The sequence below is a fragment of the Macrobrachium nipponense genome, chromosome 20 (assembly GCF_015104395.2).
Source record: "Macrobrachium nipponense isolate FS-2020 chromosome 20, ASM1510439v2, whole genome shotgun sequence".
Classification (NCBI taxonomy): Eukaryota; Metazoa; Arthropoda; class Malacostraca; order Decapoda; family Palaemonidae; genus Macrobrachium; species Macrobrachium nipponense.
Genome location: NC_061089.1, coordinates 1,386,919 through 1,410,337, shown reverse-complemented (window position 1 = coordinate 1,410,337; position 23,419 = coordinate 1,386,919). Strand labels below are relative to the sequence as shown.

At 44.7% G+C, this 23,419-nt stretch overlaps 1 protein-coding gene and 2 long non-coding RNA genes across 4 annotated transcripts in view; 1 reads left to right on the top strand and 2 right to left on the bottom strand.

The window, feature by feature from the left end:
* Nucleotides 1-23,419, top strand: part of LOC135221558 (gigaxonin-like) — a 501,126-nt gene that overhangs the window by 438,559 nt on the left and 39,148 nt on the right. The window lies entirely within an intron of this gene.
* LOC135221550 (uncharacterized) lies at nucleotides 349-2,699 on the bottom strand. The gene is made up of 6 exons (XR_010316027.1): nucleotides 2,666-2,699; nucleotides 2,489-2,557; nucleotides 2,248-2,387; nucleotides 2,019-2,101; nucleotides 895-977; nucleotides 349-704 (listed from the first exon to the last, which is right to left on the bottom strand). It is a non-coding gene; the product is annotated as an uncharacterized LOC135221550 (long non-coding RNA).
* On the bottom strand, nucleotides 2,713-3,162 carry LOC135221540 (uncharacterized). The gene is made up of 3 exons (XR_010316020.1): nucleotides 3,111-3,162; nucleotides 2,890-2,982; nucleotides 2,713-2,763 (listed from the first exon to the last, which is right to left on the bottom strand). It is a non-coding gene; the product is annotated as an uncharacterized LOC135221540 (long non-coding RNA).

The following is a 23,419-nucleotide window of genomic DNA, read 5'->3' as shown; positions in this document are numbered from 1 at the left end:
TGCCTTTTTGGAGTCATATTTCTTCCGTCGGATTGGCGTCGTAACCCTAGAACATGTGTTTTAGGCCTGGAAATATAATTTACTGGGGTGTTTTTGGAGGGCTTGAAACAGATTAGTCATTTTACATGTAAAATGTGGTCCAAGATACGAAAACTTCATGATACAAAGGGCGCCTCGGAACGGATTAATTTTGTATCTCAAGGTACTACTGTATATGTATATATCTATATATTATATATATATATATATATATAATATATATATATATATATATATATATATATATTATATATATATATATATATATATATATATATATATACGCAAATCTATACACACGTATATATATATATACAGGCAGTCCCCGGGTTACGACGGGGGTTCCGTTCTTGAGGCGCGTCGTAAGCCGAAAATCGTCGTAAGCCGGAACGACACTTGGAAATATGCCTTAAACTAAGAAAAAGTTAGAGACCTTACCTGTGTGACATGCAAGTAGATTGCATGATGTGTAGTGTGGTTATTCCAATGGCAAAGGATGGTTCTTGAAGGTATAATTCTTTATTAAACTCTTGTGACACTAAAAAGCACAATGTACACTACACTTAATCCTTAGGGTATACACTAAACACTGTCACTATACGTATACACATGCATTGCACACTTTGTTAGATCCTGGAGTACACTAAAATCCCAGTCTGGTAGCTCTGGAAGGTAAAAGTATAACACAATTAGTACAAAATACTACACAAAGTCCTGAATACAATATGTAAATTATAGATATCAAGAGTAAAAGAGTTAATGTATGTTAATTAATTCCTTACTTTTAGTTTATAATTCCTTACTTTGAGTTATATCAAGAGTAAAAAAGTTAATGTATGTGAATTAATTCCTTACTTTTAGTTTAAAGTTGTCCTGCTATGTAACCCTGGATGGACAAAGTCTTATGTGGCCCCATAGCCTACATCATTCAGGGGGTTCTGGAATGTACAAAAAATAATTAGTATGTCAGTAAGTACTCTATGCATAGTAAGTTACATACAGTAATATGCACCATACAGTGGTTTAATATCACATATATAACATGTAAAACTTAGTTAATGTATGTTAAATTAATTCCTTACCTTAGTTTATATTTTACATTCATCGTAACCCTGGATGGACAAAGTCTTATGTGGCCCCATAGCCTACATCATTCAGGGGGTTCTGGAATGTACAAAAGATAATTTTGTCAGTAAGTACTCTATGCATAGTAAGTTACATACAGTAATATGCACCATACAGTGGTTTAATATTGCATATTGTAAATGATTGGTCTACACCCCCTGTTCAGCAGGGAGTGTACAGTATGTAATTCCATGAGGGACCTTGATCACTTATCCCATGTGAGAGATCTTGGTCACTTAATGTATGTTTACTATACTATGTATAATTCCTTACCTTTAGTACAGTAGTACATAGTTTACAGTTGTCGTGCTATGTTATGTAGTAACCCTGGACAAAGTTTTATGTGGCCCCATAGCCTGCATCATGGAGGGGGTCCTGGTTTTCTGGAATGTACCAAAAAAGTATCAAAGTTAAGTCATGTTATGTATGTTTAGTAAGTTACATACAGTAACCATACGTACAGTGGTTTATAACATGTACTACATATGTACATAATCAAACTTGGTTGGAAATTCCTGTAAAAAAAAGTTATGTACGTATGTAATATGTACTACTGTATGTAAAAACCAAAAACCTTACTGTTCATACTTTGTTACACTACATGTTACATGTGATACGTATACTTTCCTGAAGGGTTTTTTCCATCCAAAAATGGTGCTTCTACTTGTAGTTATCCCTTGATGACACTTGTAGTAACAACCTGGAGTTGTGTGAAAAATGGTTCTGGAAGGAAAAAGTAACAAAATTAGTGTACAAAATATACACTACAGAAAGTTGTGAATGCAATATGTTAATTACTGTAGATATATCAAGAGTGTACTAAAAGAGTTAATGTATGTTAATTAATTCCTTACCTTTAGTTTATATTTTACATTCATCGTAACCCTGGATGGACAAAGTCTTATGTGGCCCCATAGCCTACATCATTCAGGGGGTTCTGGAATGTACAAAAAATAATTAGTATGTTAGTAAGTACTCTATGCATAGTAAGTTACATACAGTAATATGCACCATACAGTGGTTTAAATATCACATATAACATGTAGTATAAAACTTAATTTAGAAATTTCTTACATAACTTACCAACTTTTAGTGAGTCTCAAAGCTGTTACCTAGGTTGTGGGAGATGGAGGTGGAGGTGTAGAGCATTCATGATAAGGATGCATTCCAAACCTAACTTCAGTGTGCTTTATCACAGATAACAGGCTAGGATGATGGGCAGTCTGGAATGAAGAATTAATATTAAAGGACAGTATGTAACCACTTAGGTGTACAAAATTTATTGTACGTATGCAAACATTAAACACAACTGAGAATTCCTTACCTCCAGCAAAATGAAGACATGTAGGCTATGTAGAGGTCTGGTTTATGTAAGTCACAGGTGCATGCCAGTCTGGAATGATAATGTAATAGTACATATGATTATAGTATGTATGTTACATACATAACATGGTTATTACATATGTAATATTAAAACATTAATAAAAAAAACTGTCCTTACCAAATTCTAGTGGTTGGCTTGCTTACTGGGATGGTCCATATGGTACATTGAGAGTGGGTGGCTGGGCTATGGAGTGGGATGGGCAGGTGCTTGGGAGTCTGGAATGATAAAAAATATATAAAATGATAGTTACTACTACTGTAACTACTGCACATGTTATTACTGTTTGACATATGTAGTGTGTAATACGTATGTTCAATATAAAAAATGAAGAATTCTTTTACCTGAAGGAATGGGAGAGGTGATACTACTCGTATCAACTGATTTGGGCTCTGGGGAGGTGATACTTGTATCAACTGATGAGGGAACATCTACATCTGGAAAGAATGATAGGGTACATAAATATATTATAAGGTGGATGTAATTGTAGCATATGTACACTTTTAATAAATTTCTATTAGCAATTTATAAAACATTTTATACAAATTTGTTAAGGATTCCTTACCTGATGTATAGGGCGAGGCATCAAAACCATGGAAAGGCTCAGGGTCATCTGGTCACTGTCACTATCAAAGGGGTCTGAAATGGAAAAAAAAAATAATAATAAGGTTATGCAACATCAAACACATTGTACCACTATGTAAGTTAGTGTACGAATGTATGTAGGGTGTAAACAATTTCCAACATGAAAATGAGAAAAATGAAATTGCTTACCTGATTGTACACGTGCAGGTGGGCGGGCTGATACAGAGGGTCCAGGTACAGGGGGATCTGGAACTGTCACAGGTAGTACAGGGAGATCTGGAACTGTCACAGGTAGTACAGGGAGATCTGGAACTGTCACAGGTAGTACAGGGGGATCTGGAACTGTCACCACTTCTGCAATAAAATTACAAATGATGAAAATTAATGAAGTTACAATTTACTCTTACATTTAGTAGTTGTTACATTAAAAAATTAACACATTTTAATATGTACACTATGTAAACACATAAATTAGTAAAACAGTTCAGAATTCCTTACCAGGACTAGGAGTGGGAGGTGGTGGTACTGGAGACTTGTGAAAGAAAGTGTCAAGCCTGGACTGCACACTTCTCTTCGTCTGCTTCTCCTTCAGGGTCTCCTTGTAGAAAGTCACCAAATCCATGATTCCTCTCTTGATTTTGTCAAACCTAGAAACGTTAGGGTCTTCTGCCTCAAAGAAGCCAAGGCTCTCTCCAGATGAGTAAAACCCTCTGACAAGCCTTTCACAGTTAATGACCTGGGTTTTGGCTCTGGTGCCGCCTCCTCTTCCTCAATCATTTGTTGTTCAAGTTCTAGTAAGTCCTCTGCAGACAATTCCTCTCCATGGGAAGCCAGCAGCTCTGTTACATCATCAGGTTCAAGATCTAGTTGCAGCCTCTTGCTTAGCCCTACGATCTTCCTCGTCACAGTCTCGACGTCTTCTGCCTGGTCAAAGCCTTCAAAACTGTGCACAAACTGTGGACACAGTTTCCTCCAGGCCCCATTTAAAGTGGTCGTCTTCACCTCGTCCCAAGCACTTGCAATGTTCTTCACTGCATCTGCAATGTTGTAGCCCTTCCAGAATTGCTTCAGTGTCAACTCCTTGTTAGCTTCTATGGCCCTCAAAGCAACACGTATGGTCCCTTCTAAGGTAGTAAGCCTTGAAATTTGCTATTACTCCCTGGTCCATTGGCTGTATCAGCGATGTGGTATTGGGTGGGAGGTACACCACCTTCACATTAGGATGCATGTCGCTCAAATTTGAAGGGTGACCAGGGGCATTGTCCAGGACTAAGAGGGCCTTAAAAGGCAGACCCTTCGAAGTCAAATACCGCTCCACTGCTGGCACGAAATGGTCATTGAACCAATCTTCGAAGACCATTAAGGTAACCCACGCCTTCTTGTTAGATTTCCAAATCACAGGGAGTTGACTCTTGAAAATGCCCTTGAAAGCCCTGGGATTCTCGGCCAAATACACCAGCAAGGGCTTCAGTTTCAAATCACCCCACTTGCATTGGCCCCAAACAGCAAAGTCAGTCGCTCCTTTCCAGCTTTATGGCCAGGTGCTGACTTCTCCTCCTTGGAAAGGTACGTTCGATTTGGCATTCTTTTCCAAAATAATCCAGTCTCATCCACATTAAAGACTTGGTCAGCCGTGTAACCACCATCCTTAATTATCTCAGCCAAACCACCTGGAAAACTTTCTGCTGCTTCGCTATCAGCACTAGCAGCTTCACCTTGCAGCTTCACATTATGCAAATTTGCACGAGCCTTAAAACGGTTAAACCAACCTCTACTCGCGGAAAATTCACCACCAGCACTGCCTTCGCCAAACTTTTCACTACTGCCTCATGCAGCGCTCTAGCCTTCTCCTGGATCACACTTAAGCTCACCGGAACACGTCGCTGGTTCTGGTCCTCCAGCCAGATCATGAGCAATTTCTCCATTTCAACAATGCTCTGGCTACGTTGCTTCTCGTTTATCACCGTTGACTTCATCGGTGCAGCATCCTTAACGTGCTTCAGAATACGTTCCTTATCCTTCACAATGGTTACCACCGTGGTCCTGCTCAAGCCTAAAGAACGGCCTATTTCGGTGTTAGTTTCTCCCTTCTCCGAACGCTTTATCACGTCATATTTTGACCTCCATCGTGATGACCTTCCTCTTCTTGGATGAACTATCATCGGAGGAAGTACTTTGGCGTTTAGGAGCCATTGTAAATTAGCGAAAATGGCAAGGAATTTCAGCAACGTCTCAGCACACAACCTAGTGGAATGCAGGCAGGCACGCGATTGAAGTGGCGTCCTTTCGTATTGTTACGCTTGGCGTCCTCGACCGTCCGAGGTCGTTGTTCGGTCAATTTACCATACAGTTTAATAGCGTTAATTAATTTATGCACCTCCGCTCAAAAACTAGTTCTGCATATGAGGTATCGTTAAAAAGCATAACAAAACGTCGTAACCTTGGCATTTGTGTTGTAATCTAACCAGAAACTTAGTTTTTTTAATTATGTACTGGAAACAAGCAATGATTTTTCATTATATTTGCGCTTTTGGACTGTTTTAAACTGCGCATCCCAAGCTAGTGTATTCATTCGCCCGCAAACAAAACTAGTTCCGCATATGCGGCGTCAGTAAAAAAAATTCAAAATATACGAAAAAAAAAGTGTCAAAAATCATCATAACCTCAAAATTTTTGTTGTAATGTAACCAAAAACATATTTTTATTATGTACTGTGCTAAACTATAAAGGATTTTTATCATAGCATGCGTTTTTTAAAAGCGTCGTTAACTCGGAGCGTCGGAAGCGTCAGCGTCGTAACCTTGGAACAAGCGTCGTAACCCAGGACGGAATTTCCATTGAATATTTAAGAAAAAGCGTCGTAACCTCGGAACGTCGTAAGCCGGAACCGTCGTAAGCCGGGGACCGCCTGTATATATATATTTATATATATTATTATGTGCACGGCATTCTGAAGTTTATCATTTACCCTAAAATTAACTGACATCTGACAAGAATGGGTGCCACAGAAGTAATAAAGAGAAAAGGAAAAAAAAAGGTATTAAAACTGATGGATTTAAGGGAAAAATGCAGTTACACTTAGAAATAAGATTATTATTATGGAAATCAGAAGTAATTACACAGAAGCTAAAGGCACTAACTCTGTGGCTCTGAGGTTATGTTAATTAACAAAGCAATTAGTGCCACCGTGAAACCCCAGTAAAACATAATTCTATTTTATGAAGAACCTGACATTTACATAAATGAGATTTTTGTAGTTATGACAAATCATACAACAAATGTTATCAGCAGCTCTTCATTCTTGTCAAATTGTTAATGAGGAAAGGAGTGGGCAGATACGGCTTCTGTATGCCGTCTTGTGTTGTCTTATTTTGATGGAAGTGAGAAAAATATTGAGGGCTCGAAGTGCATCTCTTGTATGCACGTTACAGGTCCCCACCTAGCTTTAAATTAAAGCTAGGTTAGCCTACAAGATTTGACTACTAAGTTTTAAGTTTTAGTCTACATGGCTTGTAGGCTATGAGCAAATATATGTGGCAAATAATTCAATGTAAGTTGAATGATTAAACTAGTTACATATTTCAATGTTTATGGTATTTCATTTCTTAAGAGTTTACCTTAACTATACAAAGTGAGATTTTAACCCTAGCTAATTATAAGATTTTCATACAAACACTCATATAATGTATATGGGGGTTCTTGACCTACTGTTTGACCTCAGACAGTACAAAAAAATAATTGTGCCAGTATGACTGGTAGATGGCACTGTGTAATTTGCACCAGTGCAAAGTAACAGTAGATAAAGTAAGGAGTGAATATTAGGGGGCAAAAGGAAAGGGGGTTAAACTTGCTACATAAATCAATATTACAGGTACAAAGGAAATCATTCGATAATTTACAAAAGTGGTACATAGAGAATGCCTTGGCACCTGCCTCTGGATGAGGGTGCTAAGTACCCGGGAAGAAGAATATGAATACTAAGCGGATTAGATTGGAACAAAAGGTTTAAGGTTTGTGAATATACCCACACAAGGGGCGAGAAGTAGAAATATGAAGGTACTGATTAGAACTTCCTCTGGATTAGGTGCCGTCACACCCAGATAGATTGGGCACTGTGCCAGGAGAGCCTAGTGGCTCTTGTAGGCTACCTGTAAGATTTACTTCTTGTACCTCTCTTCCTTGGTCCTCTTCTACCCCACATGATTGTTGGTATAGGAGGACCGTGCGACACCAGATCCAAAGGGGGAGGGGGCATCTTAGGCACTCGTGCTGCCTCAACAATGGGAGTTTTGATGGTGCCAACAATCGTTGTCATTTGTTGGCACAGTTCAGTTAGTTCAGCTTTCAGCAGGGCTATGGTCAAAGTTTCCAGAGTATCAGGCTCTGAGGATGTGTAAGGAGAGGAAGAAAGTTTGTCAGTCATTGAGGCCTCACAGGTGGCAATGACCAACTCGGCCATGGTTTGCGAGGCCACACCTTTGTGTGAGATTCCGCCATGGTCGTGGGAGTCTGAATAGGACTCAAGTTTATGCGGAATTAACTCTTGGTCCGACACTGGTGGCGGGGCCAAGTCAGGAAGTAAGAGTGTTCCCTGTTGGAGATCTCCTGGAGGGAGATGCGTTGTGGGCTCGGGCACTGGGTTGGATTCCGGGCCAGGCATTCAACATCCAGGAGGAATGGAGCGTGGCAATGCTCAGGGCACTCAAGTGGCACTGGCAGTATGTTAAGAATAGTCCTAGGAGGACTTGCTGTGGAGGCTTTCAAATCCTGTCTTAGGAGGACATTGTAACCTCCAGGAAGATACTTCACTACTGCAAGTCTGCAGATTTTTTATTGATTAGGTCTGGTGACCCTCAGTTGCACCATAGGAAGGATCATCATCTTCTAGTTGATTGCCTCTACAGTAATGAGGTTGTCTGTCGATGGTGGCTCCATAGGGGACTCGATCTTCCCTTATGAAGGAGATCTTTGTACCAGAGTCGTCAAAAGCTTTGACATGGCGTGCATTGTCGTTGCCTGTGGGAGGTGCTACAGTGATAGAACCTTTGGCTGGGCGGCCTAAGGCTGAGGGCATGACTACCGTTAAGGCAATGGCAGGTGTAGAGGTCTTCCTTGGGCACTTCGCCCATAAGGCAGATGTCCATATACTTTGCATGCAGTGCTATAGTTCTGGCTGTAGTCTCTTTATGGCACTGTTCCGTTAAAGGGAGCAGGCCTGTTGCTGGCTCAGGGAGGCATTGCACCCTCTGAGCTCATAGGGGTAGTGGTGGTCACAGTGTGTTAGCGGTCGCAAGGTATGTTGTGACACTACTCAATGCTATGTCCAGTTCATTTGCAGAAGCTGCATGTAACTGGCTTAGAGGTGGGCCCATTCTTGGTCTGGGCCACTGAGGATGTGGAACTTGGAGGTGTAATCATTTTGTCGAGAGAGCTTAGGTGGGGATGATGCGTTTCCCAATCATCTGCCAAACAGTAGCATTCTGCAATGGTGGTGGGACACTTCTCATAAATATAGGTGGTCAGTGCGCTAAGAGCTTAATAGAAAAAATCATCCAATTGCATACGTTCAGAAAGATCCGCAAGCGTTCTGACTTCATGGGAATCCAGCCAACAGTTGAAATTTCTTCCTTTGTGATATATGTCCAGTCCACCCAGGACTGTCCAGCCTCTTTGGGTAGGCTACGCCAGCATTGTCTCCAGCGTTCAGGTGTGATTTCATAGGCTTTGTTGACTGCCCTTCTGACTGCTGCAAGACCTCCTTGCTCAGCAGTTGTCAAAGTACACAGTGCAATTAAGCCCATGTGTTTGTTCAGAATTAGCAAGATCTCAATTGCAGTGGGAGCGTAGTGTGCAAACTCATTCTCAGTGTGGTCGAGCCATGCCTAAGGCTCGTCTTATGACCACGTCTTGATGAGCATGCTCATGCTGCTTAGAGCGGACTGGGATGTAGCTGGAGAGGGGTGATCAGCTCTATGTTGGGTGAGAGCCATGGCACTGTCGAGGCGAGCTTGTTCAAGAGCCAACTCATGGGCATGCTGAGCTCACTCTGCTCTTTCAGCTTCTCGCTCTGCTCTCTCAGCTTTGTGCTCTGCTCTTTCCCTCTCCTCTGTGGCTTCTCTCTCTGCTCTTTCCCTCTCCTCTCTGGCTTCTCTTTTGGCTCTTTCAGCTTCTCGCTCTCCTTGGGCTTTAGTCACCTGGGTGTCAATCCAAGTTGTAAGGGCTTCTCCTCGGAGGTCAGACCCTGTCCGACATTCAGAAAGGTCTGGTATAGTTCAGCATAAGAAGCCATGTTTGTGTGAGAGAGGTGGTGTTGCGTATTTGTCCTCTACACGGAATGGTGAGTGCCCCCAATGGCACTGGTATTAAGTAAAATGGTGTGCCATAGAACAGGTTTAACACTGAAAGCAAGGCCAAGATGGAACCGCAGGTTACAAATTGTGGAAACACCAAGGCAGGAAAATAGGAAGGGCCAAGACAGGTCCTCAGTTTGCAAAACGGAAAGTTGCCGAGGCTGGGGATAGGAAAGAGAGTAAAAGTTGCTTGCTGGTCCTGTGGGACGAAGGTTTATTCAAAGTAATGCTCTTGGTACTGGGCCAGATACCTGTAAAGGGCTTGGAAAAGCCAGGGACTGAAAGGCCAATGAAGGGGACACTTTCAGGATGAATGGTTAGGTAATTACACACGACAATTGGTAGTCGTCGAGTGCGGAGGGATGTTCAGTGAACAGTTAGTGGTACTGATAGTGCATAAATTTTTTTCATAAAGAACAGGATTAATGATGTTTTACGAAAGAACAAAGTTTGTTGGTCCCTCAGGACGCTATTTCATTCGCGTAGAACGAGGATAAAATCAAAGTACGAGTGTTACGGACTTATGCACAGACAAAACCGACTATTGCACAAGTTGGTAAGTAGGTGTTTGAAAACACGAGGTAACATGCACACGGGCTGGTAACAATTTTTCTTGCAGCGGTTACGTAATAGTTTTGTATAATGAATATGTGTGGGAGACCGCAACATTAAAATGTAGATGTAAGGGACTTGTGCACAAACGAACCGGCTATGGCATAAGTTGATAAGTGGGTGTTTGAAAACAGGGGGGTAACATGCACACCAGCTGGTACAGATGTTTGTGCAGCGGTTACGTAACAGTTTATAATAATTGTGTGTGGGAAACTGCAAAAGTCTAATAAAGAAATAAAGAAAAAATAATATAAGTAATGGTAAAATGAAACTGCGGTAATGAGCGCATAAGTTTTGAGTTGTATAAGGGCTTGTGATATCTGCCCCTTGCCAGATGTACACAAGAAATAAATTAATGATAAAAAAAAGGGAAATTGCCAAAATGTTTGTCAGTTCCAGAGGAACAAAAAGTTAGGGGTTAAAGTTAAATGTAAAAATGTAAAAAATTTTCCTCCCCGTGGCTCAGGTATAAGTAATGCAGTTTGATTTGTTAGGTCATTCAATATATGGGTCTGCTATAAACAGAATGTTTATATATACTTCCAATAATAACAATATGCTACATGACATGGGGAAATATTATTCTGCTCTCATAAAATGTGCGTGTTCAAGAATGTCTTCCTTATAGAAAATACGTTAATGATTCAACGAATAACGCGACAAGGAATATAAGGTTGTTAGCGTTATGGAAGGCTCTAAGTGAAAATGAAAGGGATTTAGTGCTTATCCCTTCAGAACTGTCAACTTTACATGTCTACCGGAGTGAGTAGACAGTAGTGAGAGGTAAGTATTCTTGTACTGATGAGAGAGATGGTACGAGTTATTCGTTGTCATATGAATGCAGCGCAGTTTCGCTATTTACGCTTTTATGATTTATAATGGAATTCCTAAATGAATTAATATTACAATGGTATGTAAATGAATTTTCCATTTTACTAACAAGTTAAAGGTTGTAAAAATAATTTAAAGAGAATTTAAGCAGACGTTGGCTACTATGAGGCTTTGGCTTATCCAAAGGGGGTTGCCAGAAAGGATTTCCAAGCTAGAATGAATATTGTAAGTTTTAGGTGGGAATTTAACACTTTCCCGTCAATTTAACAATTAACAATGGTTATCACTGCACTTTCCTAGCTAGTGCCTAACTACTAGAGACATGTTGTCTTGCAGATAACATACACCGCTAAAATACATGCACAAGTGGCAACAAGCCTTCTCCTAGTGGTGAATGAATGAAATGTGTAAACGTTATTACAACCTCCGTCTGAGCACTTAGGAATAATTAATAAATAAAAGGTGTAAAATGAAAACACTAGAATAAAGTACATACAGTTGTGTACTGGTGTTCATTGGTGTCAAAGGAGCGACAAAAGACAAAGGGGGTATCACAGTAAGGTTCGTTTCTCTTGCAAAACTCTGATATCACATGTAGTCAGGGGAATAATTTCTACTGTGATGAGAGATCAGTTAAGGCTTTTAATTATGCGAATCCTAGCAAGGTCGCCCATTTATTACATGTGTGGCTGGATGAAGGTTATCATTTACTCTAAAATTAACTGACATCTGACAAGAATGGGTGCCACGCAAGTAATGAAGAGAAAAGGGGAAAAAAGGTATTAAAACTGATGAATTTAAGGGAAAAATGCAGTTACACCTAACCAAGATTATTATTATGGAAGTCAGAAGTAATTACACAGAAGCTAAAGGCGCTAGCTCTGTGGCACTGAGGTTACGTTAATTAACAAAGCAATTAGTGCCACTATGAAACCCCAGTAAAATATAAATAATTTTTATGAAGAACCTGACATTTACATAAAAGGGATTTTGACGAAGGAAAAATCTATTTCTGGGCGAGGGGCCTGTGTCGCCCAGTGAAATAGGTTCCTTTTATACTATTTCTAGGTATAGATATTGCTATTCATACCAGAGAAAAAGAGAAATGTTAGTGCCAAGGTAAATGGCTCGCTCACCTTTTAATAAAAGGTGTCGGTATATATAAAAAGTGAGTGAAAACCACTACCAGAGGTACCCTGCCATTTAGCTTCTTCCTCCGCCAAAACCCCAACTACAGAGGAGCCGAACTATAGCCCCGCTACCCTCTACTACTACTACAGTGAGCGCCTCTGACGTCATTCCTGAAGATAGCACCCAAGCTTGGGTTAAGCAGGGTGAGGAATATAAATACAGGGTGGGATTTCACTATGCGGCACAGGCCTCTTGCCCAGAAATAGATTTTTCCTTCGTCAAAATCCCTTTTCTGGGCTCAGCCTGTGTCGCTCCGTGAAATAGTGCCAGAGAATTAGCTCCACCAAGCTTGGAAGAAAATATAAAATACTGAAATTAGCGGGTAAAATAAACACCAGTAAAGTTAATTAGTATAATGTACAACTTTAAAGTACAAATTGGTTACAAAGTGAAAGGTAAAGTATATTTTACCATCTTAAAATTACTTAGCTTAAAAAACTTAAAAGTACTAAGCCTAATAAACTTAAAGGTACTTAACAGTAAAACATGTAAGATACAGAAACAATCAAGTTGACAATCATACAAATAAGCGAGGGAACTGAGCCCTAACGCAAGCAACAATGTAAGAACAACTACATCCAAGGCAATATGTACACTAGAGGCAAACTAGCTAAGCAAGGGTGCAAGTGAGGCAGGCAGAAGGGAAGGCTACAGTGAAAGATTAATAAGTATATTAAGCAGTGTCAGGGGAAACTGTGCTTCCAGCTGCCACTGCTGAAAATTTAAGGGTCTCCAAAGACTTTAAATAGTGGCGTTTAAAGACTGTCGGAGATTTCCAGCCTGTGTATTTCTTAAGATCGTCAAAATTCATGTGTTGAAAATAATTGATAGATGTGGCAACTGCCCTAACATCATGAGGCCGTGGGAAGGATTCCGGGTTGGCTTGTTTAATAAAGTACAAAATTTGTTGCCTGATGCCTTTTAAGGAAATCGTACCACCCTTCTCCCTGATGAATAAGGGACCTGAAGACTTTAAGGTTGCCCTACTCAAGTAAGCACTTAAGGAGTTGACCGGACATAGGTACTTGTCCTGGGGGAGTGGTAAGATTTTCCATGGGGTCCACCTTTCTTGTGGGTCCTCATTTTTGGCCAAAAATTGACAATCTGGAGAGAGAAGTACTTCTCCTGAGGGGAGGAATTCAATGTGACCTGATTTTCTCGAAAGAGCCGACAGTTCTGATATTCTTGCTCCTGATGCTAAACTTAATAAAAATAAAGTTTTTCTCAGGAGGGTTATATAATCACATGATTCATTATTTATTTCTGAGGCCAACTTAAGAACGTCATTCAAGAACCAAGAAACTGACTGAGGTCTCTCTGTGGGTCTAAGTCTAACACAAGCTTTTCGTATAGAGGAAAAGTAAGAATCTGTTAGATCTATACCAAAACCAAACTGGAAGATCTTTTTAAGAGCTGAATTGGTAGTGGTAATTGTGCTTGCTGCAAGACCTTTCTCGAACAAAGTTCTGAAGAAGGAAATGGCCAAATTTGTGGTCATTATTTGTGTATTTGAGCCTTTAAGAAACATAGCTAGTTTCTTAACGGCCAAGTCATATTGATGTAAGGTAGATTCCCTTTTATCTGATTCCAGAAATGCAATATTTTGGGGATCGATGTTAGCGTTCCTGTGAGCTGCAAACTTCAAGAAATCCATAAAGTTAGGGCTTTCTGAATCCTTGAGGAAGCGGACACAGTCCGTGTTTGTACTAGCTGGGTTAGTTTGGGATTGGGAATCCGTAGGGGCCGGAGTCCTAATTCTAGGAGCAGTGGGAACCAATTGCTTTTGGGCCAATTGGGAGCTACTAGAGCCACCCGGACCTTGAACGATCTTAGTTTGTTCAGGACTTTCAGAAGAAGATTCAACGGAGGAAACAGGTAGATCTTCTTCCACGCATTCCAATCTATTGCCATAGCGTCCGTGGCATAAGCCAGGGGGTCCAGGTTGGGTGCTACATAGCAAGGGAGTCTGTGATTTGACTCTGTGGCAAAGAGATCTATCTGAAGCTCCGGAATTTTCTGACAGATCCATTTGAATGACTCGTTGTCTAGGGTCCACTCCGATTCTAGAGGGGCGGAGGGTGACAGAGCGTCTGCTACCACGTTTCTTACCCCTGCTAAGTGGGTGGCTGACAAGTGCCAATTGTTCTTGTCCGCCAGAGAAAATATGGCTATCAGGACATGATTGAGGTGACTTGATTTGGATCCACCCCTGCTTATGCAGTGAACTACCACTGCACTGTCTAGGACCAGTTTGACATGCGATCTCTTGTGTGGCCGGAGCCTTTTCAGAGTAAGAAACACTGCCATGGCTTCCAGTACATTGATATATAGCTGGCAGAATGGTAGGGACCAGGTTCCCTGGACCTTTTTGTACTGCGAGTACCCTCCCCATCTGCTTAGGGACGCATCCGTGTGGATCACTAGAGACGGTGGGGGGAATTGAAGGGGTACTGCCCTTGATAGGTTCTTCACTTCCATCCATGGACGGAGAAGTTTCCGCAAGATCGCCGGGATAGAAGCTAGCTTGTCCCGGGACCTCCGGTTTGCTTTTGAACGCCAGACCCTGTTTATGTCCTTCAGTCTGGCTTTCAGAAGAATGTCCGTGATCGAGGCAAATTGGAGTGAGCCTAAGATTCTTTCTTGGTTCCTCCGGTAAGTTTGGCGTTGTTTGAGAAATTGCCTTGTAGACTTGGCTATTTCTTTCCTTTTCAATGGCGGGATTGACAGAGTATGTGAATCCAAGTCCCATTGCAGGCCTAACCACTGGAACCGAGATTCCGGTGTTAGTCTGGACTTGGTTTTGTTTATTTGGAACCCTAGATGTTCCAGAAATTTGATTACTTTGACCGTTGCCTTTTGGCATTCTTTGGGGGACTTTGCCCATATGAGCCAATCGTCCAGATACGCTACTAGCATTATTCCTTGAGACCTCAACTCTTGGACGACTGCTTCCCCCAGTTTCGTAAATATTGTGGGGGCAATGTTGAGCCCGAAAGGCATTACCTTGAAAGAATAAGCTTTGTTTCCTAGCTTGAAGCCTAGGAACGGGCGGAAGTGTCTGGCTATTGGAACATGGTAATAGGCATCTGTAAGATCTATAGAGGTTGTGATGGCCCCATGGGGAAGTAAGGTTCGCACCTGCGAAACGATCAGCATTCTGAACTTGTCGCAAGGAATGAATAAGTTTAGGTGTGACAAGTCCATGATGATTCTTCGCTTTCCTGAGTCTTTCTTTGGCACGCTGAACAAGCGTCCTTGAAATTTTAAGTTCTGACCCTTGATACTACTCCTTTGAGAAGAAGATCTTGGGTATATTCTATCAATTCCGCTGTCGGTTATTGGTAGAAATTGTTGGGTGGAGGAGGACCTTCTGTCCAACTCCAACCCAAACCTTTGGTCACTATACTTTGAGCCCAAGGGCTGAACCCCCACCGTTGGCGGAAGAGGTACTGCCTCCCTCCTACCTTGGGACTCTCACTGTTGGTTTGCGGAGGGGTGGCCTCCCCATGCTCCCCGGAAACCTCTGCCCCTGCTGGTGGCCCTCGTTGTCGAGAGGCACCCCTGGTACAGCTGCCTCTGGCAAACCTATTAAATGGCTGAAAGGCCTGGGCCTCGAAAGCCAAGTTATAGGCTGGCGAGACAGCAAAGGAGGTTGATGGCTGGGGCTGTTGAGGTGGCCGAGTCAAAAGCACATACTGCTGTTGAGGGTGTGCTTTCGAAGAGGAGTGCTGTGGTACCTGGGGTACCTGCACCGCCTGGACCAGAGCCTGTTGTGAAGCCTGGAAGGACTGGAACTTCTTAGGCTTCTTTTTCAACCTGGGGTTGGTTCCGGAGGGTTTCGGTTTACGTTTGTTTACCAGACCCCATCTGACCTTCAGGCTCTGGTTCACCTTAGAAGCCTCGTACAGCACCTCTGCCACTACCGGAGCAGGGAAGAGGTCTGTCCCCCAAATGGAGGAAGCGATCAGCCTGTTAGGCTCGTGGCGGATGGTGGCCTCCGCCAGAACATACTTCATAGAAGTCGCACTGCATTGTATGCAGTAACGACTTTACCATGACCTTAAATAACGGCTCTTGTTCGTAAACAAGAGCCGTCATTTCTGGCATCGTCAAGGAGGAGAGTGACCTACTGAGCCTAGTCCGGGCGTCGTACTCCGTCTGGACTAGGGATTCAGATAGCTTGGGGAGCCTCTCGCTGAACAGCGTTGTGGCGCAGTTGGCTTTCAGCTTTCCTACTTTGAAGGTGGGTGCTGCACCCTCGAGGTCGGCTCCATTTCCCGGAGCTGAGGCATAGGCTCATCCTTCAGAGCTGCCTGGTATGCAGCTTCCACTACCTTATAGGTAAGTGGGAGCGGAGTGCCTTCCACTGTGGTAAAAATGGTGAAAGGGCTTTTGAAGACGTTGAGGCGAGTGTTTTCACACTTCCACTCATCCAGACTTCTCAGCCACGCCTGCTGCCCCTGTTCCCAAGGGAGGATAACAGTCTCCTTCGGGACTTTATCCTCTCGCATCATGGCTGCGCCAGTTAAGTGGACGTAGCCCATGAATGGAGGTTGAAGGTTCTTGGGATGACATTCGAAGTCTTCCAACCTCCGAGTTCCAATACCTTCAATGGACAGCATGCCGTTCACGAACGGAGCGTATGCCGCAATCCTCCACGGGTTGTTCAGCTTGAAGTCCGGGAGTCTTGACGAATCCGGCATGACGTCAGGCAATGCTACCTGACCAGACTGAGAGTGGCCTGCCGCGAGCGAATCCCTAATGCCCGTCATAGCATTCTCCTGGGCAGCGATCCTCTCCGTCAGGGATTGGATCGACTGACCCGAGGCCTCGACCGAGCTTGAAAGCTGGGAGAATATCTCCTGAAACCTAGTGTTGACTAGGTTCCCAACGACGTCTCCCACCCTCTCCAGGATATTGAAGGAGAAAGCTTCCGGGTCGAAGGAGGAAGACTGGGCCTTCTCCTTCTGAGACCTATGCTTAGGGGACCCCGGCGCAGAAGAAGACGCACCTTTAGCTTTATCCACCCTGGGATGGTGAGCCGGGAACTTCTGGATAGAGGAAGGAGCTGACTTCTTTGGCAGCGACTTTGGCTTGGGTTTAAAGTCCGTAGAGGAAGGACTTGACCTTGGGATCACGGAAGAAGTTTTTGGTCGTACCGACCTCTGCTTCTCCGTGAAGCCCCGGAAAGAAGTAGATGTGGAAGGGATAGGAGAAGGAGAAGGAGAAGGACTCAAGGAAAGCCCTTGAGCCCCTACAGGACCTGCCTCAAGTACACCCTTACCTTCGCCCATGACATCTACAGTCATGGGCTCCAAGTCAAGGTTGAGAGCTGCCACATCCTCTGCGACGTCCTCCATCAGGTCCCCTTCCGCCGGGAGCGAAACCATAGCTTGGATTCCGGCGATGAGAGGAGCGGCAACTTGGGGAACCACGACCGAACCCCTCTTCGCGGCGGGGAAGACTAGGTCCGCCATGTCCTGGGCCAAGATGTACGGGCGGCCTTTGGGAGAATTCCTCCCGAAACCCCCGACCCAGGCCTTCAAGTTGGCTAAAGCTGCTGCCCTCTTCACTTCTAAGCCCTGTAAGAAGGGTTAGTGTTAGCCATAGAGACAAGACGACTGGAGTATATGAATCAAAACAATTCAATTTCTGGGCTCAGTTCGTGTCGCTGCGCGAAATATCCTTTAATCCATTATTTCTAAGGTAAATGCACTAACACATACCAGAGAATAAATAAAATAAAGAAAAGGTCAGTACTACTGACTCGCTCACCCTCCAAGAGGGTGTCGGTATGAACACTAGGGCGAGTGAGACCACTACCACGAACCACTTACCAATAGAAATCTCCTACTACAAAACCCCCACAAGAGGGGAGCCGACCCACAGAGTGGGCAGCAACTACTACTACTCCATCCCATGCTGCCGACTGCTGCGCCTCTGGTGGCCATCCTTTTCAGTTAGCGCACTGTGTACACACGTACCCTTTTTTGCTCTTGTGTTTTTTGTGCCCCTTACTTGGATTTAACTAATTATGGAGCGTGCAGCCATCGCAGCAGCTAAGTTAAGTAATCTGTTATTGTTGCTATTGGGTTTTTTCCAGCCTTGAGTCAGTATTTGCCGTTTTTTAGGTATAAATTCTGGCTCTTGGTCGGAAGCATGGCGGCATTGTTCTGCCTCGTGGCGGGTTCGTTCTTGGTCTTCCATACCTAGAACCTTCCTTATTACTTTACGCTCTATTGCTAGTTATCTATATTATGTTAGGGTCCAGCCTACTTGGTTTATGTCATGCATGCATGTCTTCTTTACCTTGCGTAGGCATCTTCCATCCAGACCCTAGCCACAGCTCTTAGTATCGGCCCCGGCTAGCTTTGAGTGGTAGACTTTCTCTCGGGTTAGTCGTACACTCCTGGATTTTTTCTCCTACTGATTTACTTTCTTACTTTATTTTAATGTAATTTTAGTTATTTTTATATATTTTAGGTTAGCCTACGGCGTCTGGCATATTACGTAGCCTAGGTTCCGTATTTCATTGGTCCCCACCAGTTTATTGCTTCCTCTCATCAGTTCGGTTGCTTCTCTATAGCATCTCACTGATTAGTTGGTTGCTTTAACCTAGGCTATGTTTTTTCGTTGTATTTCTCATGTTACCGCTCCGTGGTCACCATGTGATCGCGAAGCAGCCAGGCGCCCGTCCAGTCACCCTACCCTCCTCCCGCTCTTCCATAGGGCCGGGGGGGGGGGGGGGGGGTAGGTCTGTCCTCGCTCGCTCCACATACCCGTGCCTGCCTCCCTCTCTCCCTAGGCGGAGGGAGTAAGGGGGGCTGGACAGACCCAGGACTGGACTTGACCGTTCTCTTGCTTCATGGTGCGCTCGGATGACTAAGGGGGGGGACTGGCCTTCCCCCTCCGTCGTTACTCCGTCGCTCCGTTGCTGGCTCGAGTCTGTTTCACCCTCTCGCTCCTTCCCGGTTTACTGGTGCTTTTTATTTTACCGGAGCTCCGGCATTCACGTGGAAGGTTGCTAGTTCACCCTTGCGGGCGGACTTCAGGCGTACAGTTGGTCTTTTCTAACCACCCCGTCTCGCTGATATCGCGACACGAACACCGCCGCGCACCGGAATTATTCCGGTACGTACCAGTGCTTTAGGCTTAAGTGTTTAGTGTTTAATTTAAACTATCATAAGTTTAATTTAAGCTAGCCTAAGCCGAATCCCTCCGTTACCCACGTTATCACACCGGACCTCCGGGGTTCTAGCCTATTCAGGCGGTAAAGGAGGGGTTATGCCCAAAATTTTTTCGCGCTCCGGCATGCAGCGGAGTTCTTTTAGCCTATTAGCCTGTAAGTGATGTCTTTTACGGTACTCATGTATCTTTTCACTTACAGACCACCAACTGTGAGCATCCAGGATGCAATGCCATGCTCCAGGACCCCTGTGGGCATGAAGTCTGCAGGTCCCATGCTCCATGCGCGACTCCGCACGGGAATCTGCAGGTCTGGTTCCACGAAACCTGCACCATTTGTTACGATCTTGTGAGTCAGCTCTTGGACGGGGTAAGTATTCCCAACTCCGTTCGGTAATCCCAAGGAATGTTTTAGTTCTTAAGTTTAATTTTAATCTCTTATTTTAAGCTTAAGCTCTTTTTATATGGGATGTTACATCCCCTATGTCTTTAGACTAAGCCTATTACTTAAGTTTTAATCTTAAGTTTAAACTTAAAACTAATGAATGCCCTCTCTTCCAGGCTCCCGCCGTTAGAGATACCGCCCTGGCAACCCTGAGGGCTTGGGTCGGCGGTTTCGGGAAGAACGCCGCCAAGGGACAGCCCTACATTCTGGAGAAGAGGTTGGCTGTCCTAATCTTCCCCGGCGGCAAGTCAACGGGTTACGTCGACCCGGCAGAGGCAGCCCCGACTATGGCGGCGATTCAGCAACAGCTCGCCGCTTTGTTAAAGGAACCAGGCCAAGATATCTCGTCGGAAGTCGCGACACTTGATCTGAATATAGAGCCGATGGTAGGTGTTGACGACCTGTTGGTCGAGGTAGGTACGTTGGACGCCCAAGGGCTTCCCTTGGGCGCCACTGGGTCTTCTACTCCTGCTAACTCTCCAGCTTCCTTCCAAGGCTTTACAGGAGCTGAGCTCCTCTATACTTCTCCTGATGCTTCAGTAAGACCTAAGGTCAAGGGACAGACAGTTGTAAAAACCCTAAGCAAGACGTCGTCGTCGTCCAAAAAGACTTCGTCGGCGTCAACATCTCGTAAGTCTCCGGCTACGAACCCCGGAGCAGAGAGGTCTAGAGCTTCTGGGTCTGGCTCCAAATCCTCAAGGAGCAGGTCTTCCAAGGAGAGACCACATACTCCGGCGGAGTCAGCCGTTTCTCCTCTCCCCTTGGTACCTGTTCCGAGTTACCCAACCACCTCCGCAGCAGCTCCGGCTTTGGATCCCAATGCTGGACTGTTGCAACACATGGGAGACTTGGTCGGCTCTCTGAGGAACAGTATGGAGCAGATGTTCTCCCGGTTGTCCGACAGGATCACGTCCCAGGACAACATCATCGCCGGACTTAGCCAGGCTCCTCTAGCTACTCCCCCACCTTTCGGCACCGGAATAGCTCAGCTCCCACCTCATGACTCTCTGCCTCCGTTCTCTATGAATAACCCCTGGAGGGTGGCGTCATACGCCCCTTTCCAGGATGGCCTTATTTCAATTCCGGAGTGTGGTACTCGAAGGATTGAGGACTTCGAGTTCTACCCGGAGGGTCTACAACCACCGTTCATTGGCTACGCCAGACTCACTGACGCAGCCATGACTAGAGATGACAAAGTCCCTAAGGAGACAGTCCTCTACTCACGTGACCAGGCTCAAAGAGAATGGCTCAGGTGTTTAGAGGACATGGATTGTTCTAACACGAAAATTCAACCTTTCAAGAGTCCCTTCACCATTTTCACGATGGAGGAGGGAACTCCGCTTCCCTTCCTTACCAAAATAGCTACGGTCACTATCCCGGCGGCCCAGAAGGGGGAGTCGTTGCCACAGCTAAGGGAAGCAGACCCCACATCTCCTTTGCTCCCCTCACTCGGAGAATTGTGGGAAGATTTACCCAACACCTTTTCGGCGCGCAAACTCAAGCCAGACTGTGCTATGGATCAGTTTGGTGAGAAGCTGCCTAGACTTCCGGACAGCCTCATTCAGGCTGAATTTGAGGCCAAGACTAGGCTAGCCAGGTCCATTAATACCATGGCAATGACGGAAGTGGCAACCATTTCTTACGGCTCTGAGCCACTCTTTAAGCTTCTCACCAAGTCACTGACGCAAACAGTTCAGTCTGACATGTTTGAGTTCGCTACAGCCAGGACTAACTGTCGGAAACATGTCCTCCAGGAAGCAACTATTCGTCATGAGCCGAATAAGTTGCTTTCATCCAACATCTGGGGGGCAGACCTCTTCCCTGATGCAATGGTAAAGGAGGTCCAGGCGGAAGCGACAAGGCTTAACCAAAGCCTTAAGGATCGTTGGGGTCTCACCGCAAAGAGACGCCAAGACCAATCAGCAAGGGGTAAGGCTCAGAAGAAACCGAGACGTTTTCAGCCTTACCAGAAAAAGCAACAACGCTTCGCCCAGGCTGTTTCGACTGCTCCGTTGGTACTGTCAGCCCAACCCTCTACCTCCAAGGCTCAATCACAGCCCATCTACGTGATTTCCCCCCAGCCTCAACCTTCCACCTCCTACGCTGTCTCCCCAGCCTTCAACCAAGTGTTCGAAGGCCAGGCCTTTCAGCAATACGACCGCTCGGGTAGGGGAGGCAGAGGTAAGGGATCCTTTCGTCAGAAAGGATCAGGAAGGTCTCTTAACAGGGGAAAACACTTCCGGGGAGGCCGCGGAGGTTACTCAACCCAGCAGCAATGAGAACTTGAAGGTAGGAGGGAGGCAGTTTCTCTTCCGGCACCGGTGGGGATTCAGCAAGTGGGCACAAAGTATTGTGTCGAAAGGCCTGGGTTGGAGTTGGATTGCGAATCCGCCTCCACCCAGACCTTTCCTTCAACTTCCATCAAAAGAATTGACGGAGTATGCGGAGGACCTCCTTCAGAAAGGAGCAATAGCGAGAGTCAACAGATTAAAATTTCAAGGGCGCTTATTCAGCGTTCCAAAGAAAGGCTCACAAAAAAGAAGGGTAATCTTAGACTTATCCCGTTTAAACTTGGCCATTGGCTGCGACAAGTTCAAAATGCTCACCATCTCGCAGGTGCGGACCTTACTTCCCCGTGGGGCCGTCACCACCTCTATCGATCTTACAGACGCATACTATCATATCCCTATTGCAAGACACTTTCGCCCTTATCTGGGCTTCAAGATAGGAGATCAGGCATTCTCCTTCAAGGTAGTTCCCTTCGGTCTGAACGTGGCACCCAGGGTGTTCACGAAGTTGGCGGAAGTAGTCGTCCAACAACTGAGGTCTCAGGGGATAATGGTAGTAGCGTATCTCGACGATTGGTTGATTTGGGCTCCAACAGTCGAGGAATGTCACAAAGCCACACTGAAAGTAATCCAGTTCCTAGAGTATCTAGGGTTCAAGATAAACAGGACAAAATCAAGACTCACTCCGGAGTCCAACTTTCAGTGGCTGGGCATTCAATGGAATCTATCCTCCCATACTCTGTCGATTCCATCAGCCAAGAGAAAGGAAATAGCGAAGTCAGTAAAGCAATTTCTAGAACACAAATTTGCTTCAAGGAGAAGCCAGGAAAGAATCCTGGGTTCCCTCCAATTTGCCTCAGTGACAAACATCTTGATGAAAGCCAAACTGAAAGACCTAACCAGAATCTGGCGCTCACGAGCAAATGTCAGATCCAGGGACAAGTTGTCATCAGTCCCACAGATTCTACGGAATCGTCTACGCCCTTGGGCAAAAGTGAAGAACCTGTCAATATCAGTACCCCTTCAGTTTCCTCCTCCGGGGATTACCATCCACACAGACGCTTCATTAAGCGGCTGGGGAGGATATTCTCAGTTCAAGAAGGTTCAAGGAACCTGGTCACCCCAGTTCCGCCGGCTTCACATAAACGTACTAGAAGCGATGGCAGTGTTCTTGACTCTGAAAAGGTTACGTCCGCCAAAGAACTCCCACATAAAGCTAGTTCTGGACAGCGCAGTGGTAGTCCATTGCGTAAACAGGGGAGGCTCCAAGTCACGACATCTGAATCATGTCATGGTAGCCATCTTCTCCCTGGCGGACAAGTTCAGTTGGCACCTCTCCTCCACCCATATAGCTGGAGTGAGAAACGTCATAGCAGATGCTCTATCC